The sequence below is a fragment of the Diaphorina citri genome, unplaced genomic scaffold, assembly GCF_000475195.1.
Source record: "Diaphorina citri unplaced genomic scaffold, Diaci psyllid genome assembly version 1.1 scaffold2163, whole genome shotgun sequence".
NCBI lineage: Eukaryota > Metazoa > Arthropoda > Insecta > Hemiptera > Psyllidae > Diaphorina > Diaphorina citri.
Genome location: NW_007379588.1, coordinates 34,807 through 45,125, shown reverse-complemented (window position 1 = coordinate 45,125; position 10,319 = coordinate 34,807).

The window sequence follows — 10,319 nt, the reverse complement described above, 5'->3', positions numbered from 1 at the left end:
AAAAAAAAAAAAAAAAAAAAAAAATAGCCTTACCTGAAAAGTTGCCGAAATCGACTTATGTACCTACGTGTTACGTGGTAGTGAAGTTTGTATGACGATTATTAAGTCAAAGGCTATTGCATGTTTTCCCCCAAGAAGGAGAAGACACCTCTTCCTCTTACCTTGTTGCTATTGGCCAGGTCAGGGCTGTGCGTGCTAGTGCGGCTTCGCACCGAGCCTCCTGTTGAGGAGACCCCGGGTTCGATGGTAGAGTTGGCACTATCGTCCTCCAGAGATTCGGTCCGTGTGCGCCCTACAGGCAGTTTGAACGTTCTGCCCGTGATCACGGCCGCAGACTTTGGTGCCTTGGTGGAGGATTGGGTGTTCTGGTTTTGTTGCGCTGAGAACATAAGTGGTCATAGTGTTAGTACTTATTAGAAAGGAATAAAAAGATATTTGATTTGTTAACCCATTAATAAATAATAAATAATAAATAAATAAATGCAGTTTCTTTGTTGTTATTATATCACAACTTTGGTGCTCACTGCAGCATTGTAGGATTTTTCCAATATCTCAATAATCCTAACATCCAATGTTTACCTACCATGCTGGCACCGGTCGCTATGCGTATTCATATGTCATAGCTACTCATTTTCCTCACGAGGCTGAGTGGGCCCCGCAACAGCCAGTCACGGAATAAATCATTTGCATGATACAAATTTCTTGACCCCGCCGGGAATCGAACCCGGGTCTCCCGCGTGCAAGGCGAGCGCAGTGACCACCACGCCATGGGAGCTGACTTTGTTAGCCCAATCGTATTAACTTAAAACATCTTTTGGGGCTGTTGCCCTTACACCTAAGCCTCAGAGTGTATGGAATTAGCTGGAAGTCTGTTAACCTATCATACCCCAAAGCTGGAAATTTGTGAATCCACATCCCAAATCCAAAACAAGAAAACCTATAAAATACGTGAGAAGTAGTTTAGTAGACTGCTGAAGTGCTAAATGCTGGGATAAAGGGACTTTTTAGTCTCATTCGAGCAGAACAAACAAGGCATATTCTATTCTACTTTTGTTGTTGTTGTTGTAGCGGCTTTAGCTTTCGCCGAATCGCTGGAAGTCTGTTAACCTATCATACCCCAAAGCTGGAAATTTGTGAATCCACATCCCAAATCCAAAACAAGAAAACCTATAAAATACATGAGAACTAGTTTAGTAGACTGCTGAAGTGCTAAATGCTGGGATAAAGGGACTTTTTCACACTCGTATTTATGAACAAGAATGATCGTTCTTAGATCAATCTCAAGTCAAAATTGACCAATCAAATGCCTTGAGACTATGCTTAGCACGAACTTAAGAGCCAGCATTTTGTTCATAAATAGGGTGAGAGTCTCATTCGAGCAGAACAAACAAGGTATATTCTATCCTACTTTTGAGCTACTCTGATTGATAAAAGGGATCATCCATGACTAATTTGTAAGTGGAAGAGTTCTAAGTTTAGTGGAACTCCCGCTCAGAACATGACCCATATCTATTGCTTGCCTTTTGTGGCTGACAAGAGTAATTTTACAGACTCAAATTTCGATTAAATAAAGTGAGGTTTACTCTCATCCAACCTCTTGACTACATCATCTCAGAAAATAATTACCTAAACTACAGTTGAAAAAAATAAATGAAAAAAAGTTCCCCAAGCCTTAGACAGTAACTAATTTAGAGTTTTCTTTTTTTTATGAGAAAAAATAAAGTTATTATATTTTTTTCTCAGAAAATAAATAAATTAACCCATATTTTTTTACTTTTTTTATGTAGAGTGAAGAGTTAAGGACGAAAATGTCAGATGCAGAGACTGGGCCATGCATCAGGCCTGACAGCCTGATGGTTTTGTCAGGCTTTTTTAGGAGAGAGAGAGAGAGAGAGAAAGAGAGAGAGAGATATGTCTTGGGCACGTGGAGAGTTCACTACGTGGGTAAGAGGGTGGAAAGACCGCGGAAGTCTTGAAAGAGAGGAAGAGGAAAGTTGAGGTGGAGGGATAAGGTCCAAGAGGTATTGAGAGAGAGAGGTAATGGGGGGAGAGAGAGCCAGGAGGGTTTGGAAAGAGGGTAATGGGGGGGGGAAAAAAATTTTTAAAAAAAAAAAAAAAAAAAAAAAAAAAAAATAGGAAGTAAAGAAGGAAAATATAAGATTATGTATAGTGAAGAAGTTAGTCATTACCACATATCTATCTATTATCTAGTATCTACCTTCCTGTAAACTTATAATGAGTAGTGAAAATATCGCAGGTTACCCTCAAGTTGTGTAACAGTACATTTTAGTTTTAGTAGTACCATTACTACTAGAAGGAATTACTGTACTGTATGTTAGACATACGTACTATGACTGTAGATAGTAATGCAGGGATTATCCTGAACATAGTGTTCACTATACTTACCTACATATTATTACGTAGAATTGTAGATATATGATAGTACTTCCTGGACTAGTCTAGCATTTCCTACACTATTAGGTAATCCTTTAACAGCTTTCATCCCTTCAGACTTAACAGTACCTAGTCCCTCCCCACTTCCCTTCCCAGTACCCATCCCCCTTCCCTCCCCACTTCCCAGTACCCATCCCCCTTCCCAGTACCCATCCCCCTTCCATCCCTCCTCCCTTCCTGGTATCTAACCTGAATATGTTTATCTCCTGCCATTATTTTCATTCTCTCTCTCTCTGTCTGTCTCTCTCTGTCTGTCTCTCTCTTTCTCTCTCTTTCTCTCTCTCTCTTCCTTTTTCTTTCTCTCTTTCACTCTCTCTGTCTGTCTCTCTCTTTCACTCTCTTTCTCTGTCTCTCTCTCTCTTTCACTCTCTCTGTCTGTCTCTCTCTTTCACTCTCTTTCTCTGTCTCTCTCTCTCTCTTTCACTCTCTCTGTCTGTCTCTCTCTTTCACTCTCTCTCTGTCTCTCTCTCTCTCTCTTTCACTTTCTCTGTCTCTCTCTCACTCACTCTCTCTCTCTCTCTCTCTTTTAGTCCTCCTCTTAATCTTGTAGTGCTTATCAACTGGCAACAATGTTTTTTTAGTCAAACTGTCTGACCTGACAGCAATTTTTCTTCTTCTCCTTCTTGTTCTTCTTCTTATCCTTCTTCTGAAGAATATAAAGAAGTCTTTTTTTTCTGCATCATCATCTTCTTCTTTCTTCTCCTTCGTCTGTCGTCTTTGTCCTCTTCTCTTTTTTCTTCGTGTTTCTTCTTCTTCGTCTGTCTTGTTTTTCTTTCTCCTCCTTGTTCCTTGTTCTTTATCTTTTCTTCCTTCTCCTGGTTTCCATGATAAACTCAGCTTCATCAACTTCATCGTGTATTCCGTACAAGCTGGCAACCTTGGCTTTATAGTCAAGCTGTCTAACCCGCCTTCCTTCTTCCCCTCTTTCCGTCTCTTCTCCTCCTCTTTCCTCTTCTTCTTTCTCCTCCTTTTCTTCCCTAATTCTTGTCCCCTTCCTCTCCTCTTTTTCTATCCTTCTTCATCCTCAATTTGTCTCTTCCTCTTTCTCTCCTTCTCTTCTCTCTCCACCTCCCTTCTTCCTCGCCACCCCCCTCTCTACTTCTCCTCTTCCTCGTCTCCCTCTTCCTGTTACTGCTCTCTTTTTTTTTTCTGTCCCTCCCTGTAAGAGAGCATTTCAAGATTCAGTTTATATGGTCAATACACGAAGTAGTAATGCTATTATTTCTTACTTCTTCTCTCGTTGGATTGTTATTAATTGTATTTAAAATTCCTTAAGATATAGATATAACAGAAGCAAGATTTTGAAATTTGACGGGTCATCAGTGCAGTACAGTCGAAAAAGGTTAGGAATTTTGACCTTGAAGGTACTGAGTGTGTCTCGAACTCAGTACTCTCAGCAGTAATGGTACACATAAATCTAGGAAACTCTAATTGATAAGATCTTAAACACATAAGGTACTCATTATGACGGTGGCGGGGGTTCGTTAGATAAATCCGCGGGTACCCAAAGGGGTACGCGGGAGAAAAAAAGGTTGAGAACCGCTGGTTTAGACTGTAGGTTTAGATTAGTGTAGACTCTAGGTATCTATGCTGAAATTTAAGTACCTATCTTCAGTGTAGCTTTATAACCTTAAGATATAGATATAATTTTATTAGGTACAATCTACCTACACAGTAATCAGTAATTCAAGGAGGGTGTAAGGTGTAAAGACGAAAATCAGGGCCGGATTACCCATAAGGCAGAATGGCAGACTGCCACGGGCCCCGCGCCTTTGAAACTGCCCCGGGCCCCGCGGGGCGCTAATCCGGTCCTGATCATGTCAACTTGAACCTGTGGACTCGGACTTTACAGTTTGGACAGAACTGTGTCTGAGATTTCCAGGTTTTCTTTAATTTTTCACGATACTATATGATTCTTTGTCCGATTTTCAGATTACACGACTTTTCCAGGTCGTGTATAAACCCTGTAGTTAGCTTAGTTGTCAGAGCATCTGCCTCATAAGCACTAGGCTGCGGATTCGATTCCCGCCCACGGCTCATTTTAATCCTGAACTGTTAATGTTCGTTCTCGGAACGGCTGTGGCTTTCTCAGGTTGATAAGACCTTGGCAGTTACAGTCCCTCTATTAAAAAAAAGGTGCTACAAAAAAGAAAAAGAACGGCACACGTTAGATAGGTATTATACCTAGGTTATAGGTACACCTACATTTTTAGCTAAATCCCCTTTAGGGGTGAGCTATTCATTTCTTTAGTCAGCTCCCATGGTGTAGTGGTCACTGCACTCGCCTTGCACGCGGGAGACCCGGGTTCGATTCCCGGCGGGGTCAAGAAATTTGTTTTATGCAAATGATTGATCCCGTGACTGGCTGTTGCGGGGCCCACTCAGCCTCGTGAGGAAAATGAGTAGCTATGACATGTAAATGCGCATAGCGACCGGTGCCAGCATGGTAGGTAAACATTGGTTGTTAGGATTATTGAGATATGTATTGGGAAAAATCCTACAATGCTGCAGTGAGCACCAAAGTTGTGACATAATAACACAAAGAAATTGCATTTACATTTACATTTTTGTTGATAAAGGATGCAGTTTTTGCTCGTTTTTCAGGAATATTTCTCATAAGGAAAGTAAAATATGTAGATAAAAAGCTCGTTACTTACAGTGGTGACTGTTGAGGACGGCCGACGTGTAGTTGTACCCTTCCGTGAGGCCCTTCCAGCAATAGTCCAACATCTGAAGCTGGAACTTCCCCAGGGATTTATCCGGGATCAGATCGTTGGGAGTTACGCCCTGATGGTTCCTAATGGATATCTGGGCCCCCTTCTCCAGGAGATCAAGTATGCATTCCCACTGGAGGGCGGAGTTCACGCAGGCCAGGTGGAGGGGCGTGTTCCCGTAGGAATCCTGTGACAGACGGGATGTCAGAGAACGGTTAGAAAAAAAAAAAATAATTGTTAAACAAACAAAAATGGAGGAAAAGCCTAGTTAGCTTGGAAGGTAGCGTGCTAGCGTGTCTGCCTTGTAAGCCCTAGGTTCGATTCCTGCCCGGGGTGGATTTCATCCTGAATTTAATTTTTATTAGATACCTTTATAATTAAAGCTGTTTTTACTCAGAAACCGGTTTTTGTCTTTACAGTACACATTGACCTAAATGAAAAATCGTTGAGCTTCACTTCATTCGTCTACTTATTTCTAATGTCAACTTGTCAACGTCCCACTAATCCTGTCCCGTTTTATAATTCGTCTCCTAAAACGTGTCATTTGATGGAATATATTTATTTTAATGAAAAGGCCCTCAGAATTCATAATTTGCATAGCTATATAGTCCTAATATTAATAATTTCATGTCTATGTTTACTGCCACGTGCTACGGCCTAAAGAACCCCCCTGAAGAGAAAACTTCATTACATTTTATTTATAAATACCCCTCTCCTTCTCTCTCTCCCTCTGTGTCTCTCTCTTTCTCCTCTCTCTCTCTTTCTTTCTCTCCCTCTCTCTCTCTCTCTCTAATTCTCTCTCTCTTTCTTTCTTTCTCTCCCTCTCTCTTTCTCTAACTCTCTCTCTCTCATCAGTCTCATCACTCTCTGTAAATCTATTACTCTCTCTCTCTCATCAGTCTCATCACTCTCTGTAAATCTTTTACTCTCTCTCTCTCTCTCTCTCTCATCAGTCTCATCACTCTCTGTAAATCTTTTACTCTCTCTCTCATCACTCTCTGTAAATCTTTTACTCTCTCTCTCTCTCATCAGTCTCATCACTCCCTGTAAATCTTTTACTCTCTCTCTCATCAGTCTCATCACTCTCTGTAAATCTTTTACTCTCTCTCTCTCTCATCACTCTCTGTAAATCTATTACTCTCTCTCTCTCTCTCTCATCAGTCTCATCACTCTCTGTAAATCTTTAAATCTTTCTCTTCCCTCTTTTAGTCGCTCTTTCATCTTCTCCTATTTCATTCATTCATTATTCCCCAAAATGGCTTAAAACTAAAATGTCTGTCCCTCTTCTTAATCAGTTAAATGAAAAAAAGTTCCCCAAGCCTTAGACAGTAACTAATTTAGAGTTTTCTTTTTTTTTGTGAGAAAAAATAAAGTATATAAAGTTATTATATTTTTTTCTCAGAAAATAAATAAATTAACCCATATTTTTTTACTTTTTTTATGTAGAGTGAAGAGTTAAGGACGAAAATGTCAGATGCAGAGACTGGGCCATGCAGGCCTGACAGCCTGATGGTTTTGTCAGGCTTTTTTAAGAGAGAGAGAGAGATGTCTTGGGCACGTGGAGATGGAGAATTCACTACGTGGGTAACAGGGTGGAAAGACCGCGGAAGTCTTGAAAGAGAGGAAGAGGAAAGTTGAGGTGGAGGGATAAGGTCCAAGAGGTATTGAGAGAGAGAGGTAATGGGGGGAGAGAAAGGGAGAAATAGGAGATGCTGAAGCTCGAATATCCTGCTGATTGCTGACTTAGAATTACAACCTTTATAATGACCTTACGTCATCAGCGTGAGGAAAAGGTCAGTGGATTCTCCTATCCCTTCCTTTTCCCCTTTTTTTCCTTTTCTGTTCCTCATCCCTCCTTTCATTTTGGTCCGAAAAAGTTTTGACAAATTAGATTAACGAATAAAGAGGAGGAGAAGGAGCAAGAAAAAAGGGTTTAATAGAGGAAGGGCAGAAGGAGGAGGAGAAATATAAGAAGAAGAAGAAGAAGGAGGAGGAAGAGTAGAAGTAAAATAAGGAGAGAGAGAGAGAGAGAGAGAGAGAGAGAGAGAGATATCGTCTGCATGGTAAGCAAAATCTGTGATTGCATACGGACGGACATTAACTCAAAAAAAGCTAAATGCAATTATGTCTTCAGTCAAATTAACTTTTTTCTTCTAATTCGTTGTTAATTTTCTCTCTCCCTCTCCATCTTTCCTCCTCCTCTTTCGCTACATCCCCCTAATAAGTCTGTCTCTCTTCCTTTTCGCTCTCTTTTGTTCCCCTACTCTTTTCTTAATTTTTCTTCCTCTCCCTCCTCCTCCTTTTCTTTCATTTCTTCAGTCATGTCTCTCATTCCAAATTATATAATAAAAAAAAATATATATACAAATAGAAATATTTAGAGAGAGAGAGAGAGAGAGAGAGAGAGAGAGAGAGAGAGAGAGAAGAAAACGAACGTCTGTAGGTATTGCTCTCTCTTAAAATCTCCATGTTTTTTTCCCTTTAATCCATCTTATTATTGTTATTATAATCCTTTGCAATATTATTCTTTCTCATTTTTCTCTCTCTTGCTTTCTCTTTTGCTCCCACATCACATTGTACAATGTACACCCTCTCTCTCTCTCTCTCTCTCTCTCTCATTATAATGTGTTTTCCTCAGTTAATGATATGCCATAAATACGAAAATAAGAGAGAGAGAGAGAGAGGAATAAAGAGAAAGACGAGGAGGAGAGATAGAGGGGGGAAGAGAGAGGAGGAGGAGGGGAGAGAGAGAAAGCCGATGAGGAGAAGCGGGGAGAGAGAGAGAGAGAAAAAGAGTGGGAGGGATCTAACGCAGAAGGAAATTACAATTTCCTGCATTTCTCGAAAGATAGTGTAGGTAGATTAGTAGTTTCGACCAGCGATTCTCAACCGGGGGTACGCGAACCCCTGGGGGTACGCGAAAAAGAATTGATTAATGGCGGAAAAGAATAACAGAAGCAAAATTTTGAATTTTGACGGGTCATCAGTGCAGTACAGTCGAAAAAGGTAAGGAATTTTGACCTCAAGGTACTGAGTGTGTTTCGAACTCAGTACTCTCAGTAGTAATGGTACACAATACATAAATCTAGGGAACTCTAACTGATAAGATCTTAAACACATAAGGTAGGTACTCATTATGACGGTGGCGGGGGTTCGTGAGATAAATCCGCGGGTACCCAAAGGGGTACGCGGGAGAAAAAAAAGGTTGAGAACCGCTGGTTTAGACTGTAGGTGTAGATTAGTGTAGACTCTAGGTATCTATGCTGAAATTTAAGTAGGTACCTATCTTCAGTGTAGCTTTATAACCTTAAGATATAGATATAATTTTATTAGGTACAATCTACCTACACAGTAATCAGTAATTTCAAGGAGGGTGTATGGTGTAAAGACGAAAATCAGGGCCGGATTACCCCCTTCCTGGTATCTAACCTGAATATGTTTATCTCCTGCCATTATTTTCATTCTCTCTCTCTGTCTGTCTGTCTGTCTGTCTCTCTCTTTCTCTCTCTCTTTCTCTCTCTCTTTCCCTCTCTCTCTCCCCCTTTCTCTTTCTTTCTCTCTCTCCCCCTTTCTCTTTCTTTCTCTCTCTCTCTTTCACTCCCTCCCTCCTCTCTCTCTCTCTCTCCCTTTCACTCTCTTTTAGTCCTCCTCTTAATCTTGTAGTGCTTACCAACTGGCAACAATGTTTCTGTAGTCAAACTGTCTGATCTGGCAGCAATTTTTCTTTTTGTTCTTCTTCTTCTTCATCATCATTGTCTTCGTCTATCCTGTTTTTTTTTTTCATCTTCTGCTTCATCTTCATCTTCTTCTCCTCCTCTTCATTTTCTTCTCCTTCTTCTTCTTGTTCTCCTCCTCCTCCTTCTTCTTCTTGTTCTCCTCCTTCTTCTTGTTCTCTTCCTCCTTCTTCTTGTTCTCCTCCTCCTTGTTCTATCGCCTTCTTTCACGTCGTTCTCTTGGTTTCCATGATAAACTCAGCTTCATCAACTTCATCGTGTATTCCGTACAAGCTGGCAACCTTGGCTTTATAGTCAAGCTGTCCAACCTGCCTTCCTTCTTCCTCTCTTTCCGTCTCTTCTCCTCCTCTTTCCTTCTCCTCCTCTTCTCTCTTCTTGTCCCTCTTTCTTGTCTTTCTCCTCTCTCTTTACCTCCCTTCTTCCTCGCCACCCCCCTCTCTACTTCTCTTCTTCCTCGTGTCCCTCTTCCTGTTACTACTCTCTCTCTCTTTTTTCTGTCCCTCCCTGTAAGAGCATTTCAAGATTCACTAACTAAAAAAAAGTTAAAATTCCATTATGTCTTCAGTCAAATTAACTTTTTTTCTTCTAATTCGTTGTTAATTTTCTCTCTCTCTCCCTGTCTATCTTCCCTCCTCCTCTTTCGCTACATCCCCCTAATAAGTCTGTCTCTCTTCATTTTCGCTCTCTTTTGTTCCCCTACTCTTTTCTTAATTTTGGAGTTCACGCAGGCCAGGTGGAGGGGCGTGTTCCCGTAGGAATCCTGTGACAGACGGGATGTCAGAGAACGGTTAGAAAAAATAAAATAGTTGTTAAACAAACAAAAATGGAGGAACAGCCTAGTTAGCTTGGAAGGTAGCGTGTCTGCCTTGTAAGCCCTAGGTTCGATCCTGCCCGGGGCGGATTTTATCCTGAATTTAATTTTTATTGCCTTTATAATTAAAGCTGTTTTTACTCAGAAACCGATTTTTGTGTTTACAGTACACATTAACCTAAATGAAAAATCGTTGAGCTTCACTTCATTCGTCTACTTATTATAATGTCAACTTGTCAACGTCCCACTAATCCTGTCCTGTTTTATACTTCGTCTCCTAAAACGTGTCATTTGATGGAATATATTTATTTTAATGAAAAGGCCCTCAGAATTCATAATTTGCATAGCTATAGCCCTAATATTAATAATTCCATGTCTATGTTTACTGCCACGTGCTACGGCCTAAATAACCCCCCTGAAGAGAAAACTTCATTACATTTTATTTATAAATACCCCTCTCCTCTCTCTCCCTCTGTGTGTCTCTCTTTCTCCTCTCTCTCTCTCTCTCTCTTTCCTTCTCTCTCCCTCTCTCTCTCTAATTCTCTCTCTCTCTCTCATCAGTCTCATTACTCTCTGTAAATCTTTTACTCTCTCTCTCTCTCATCA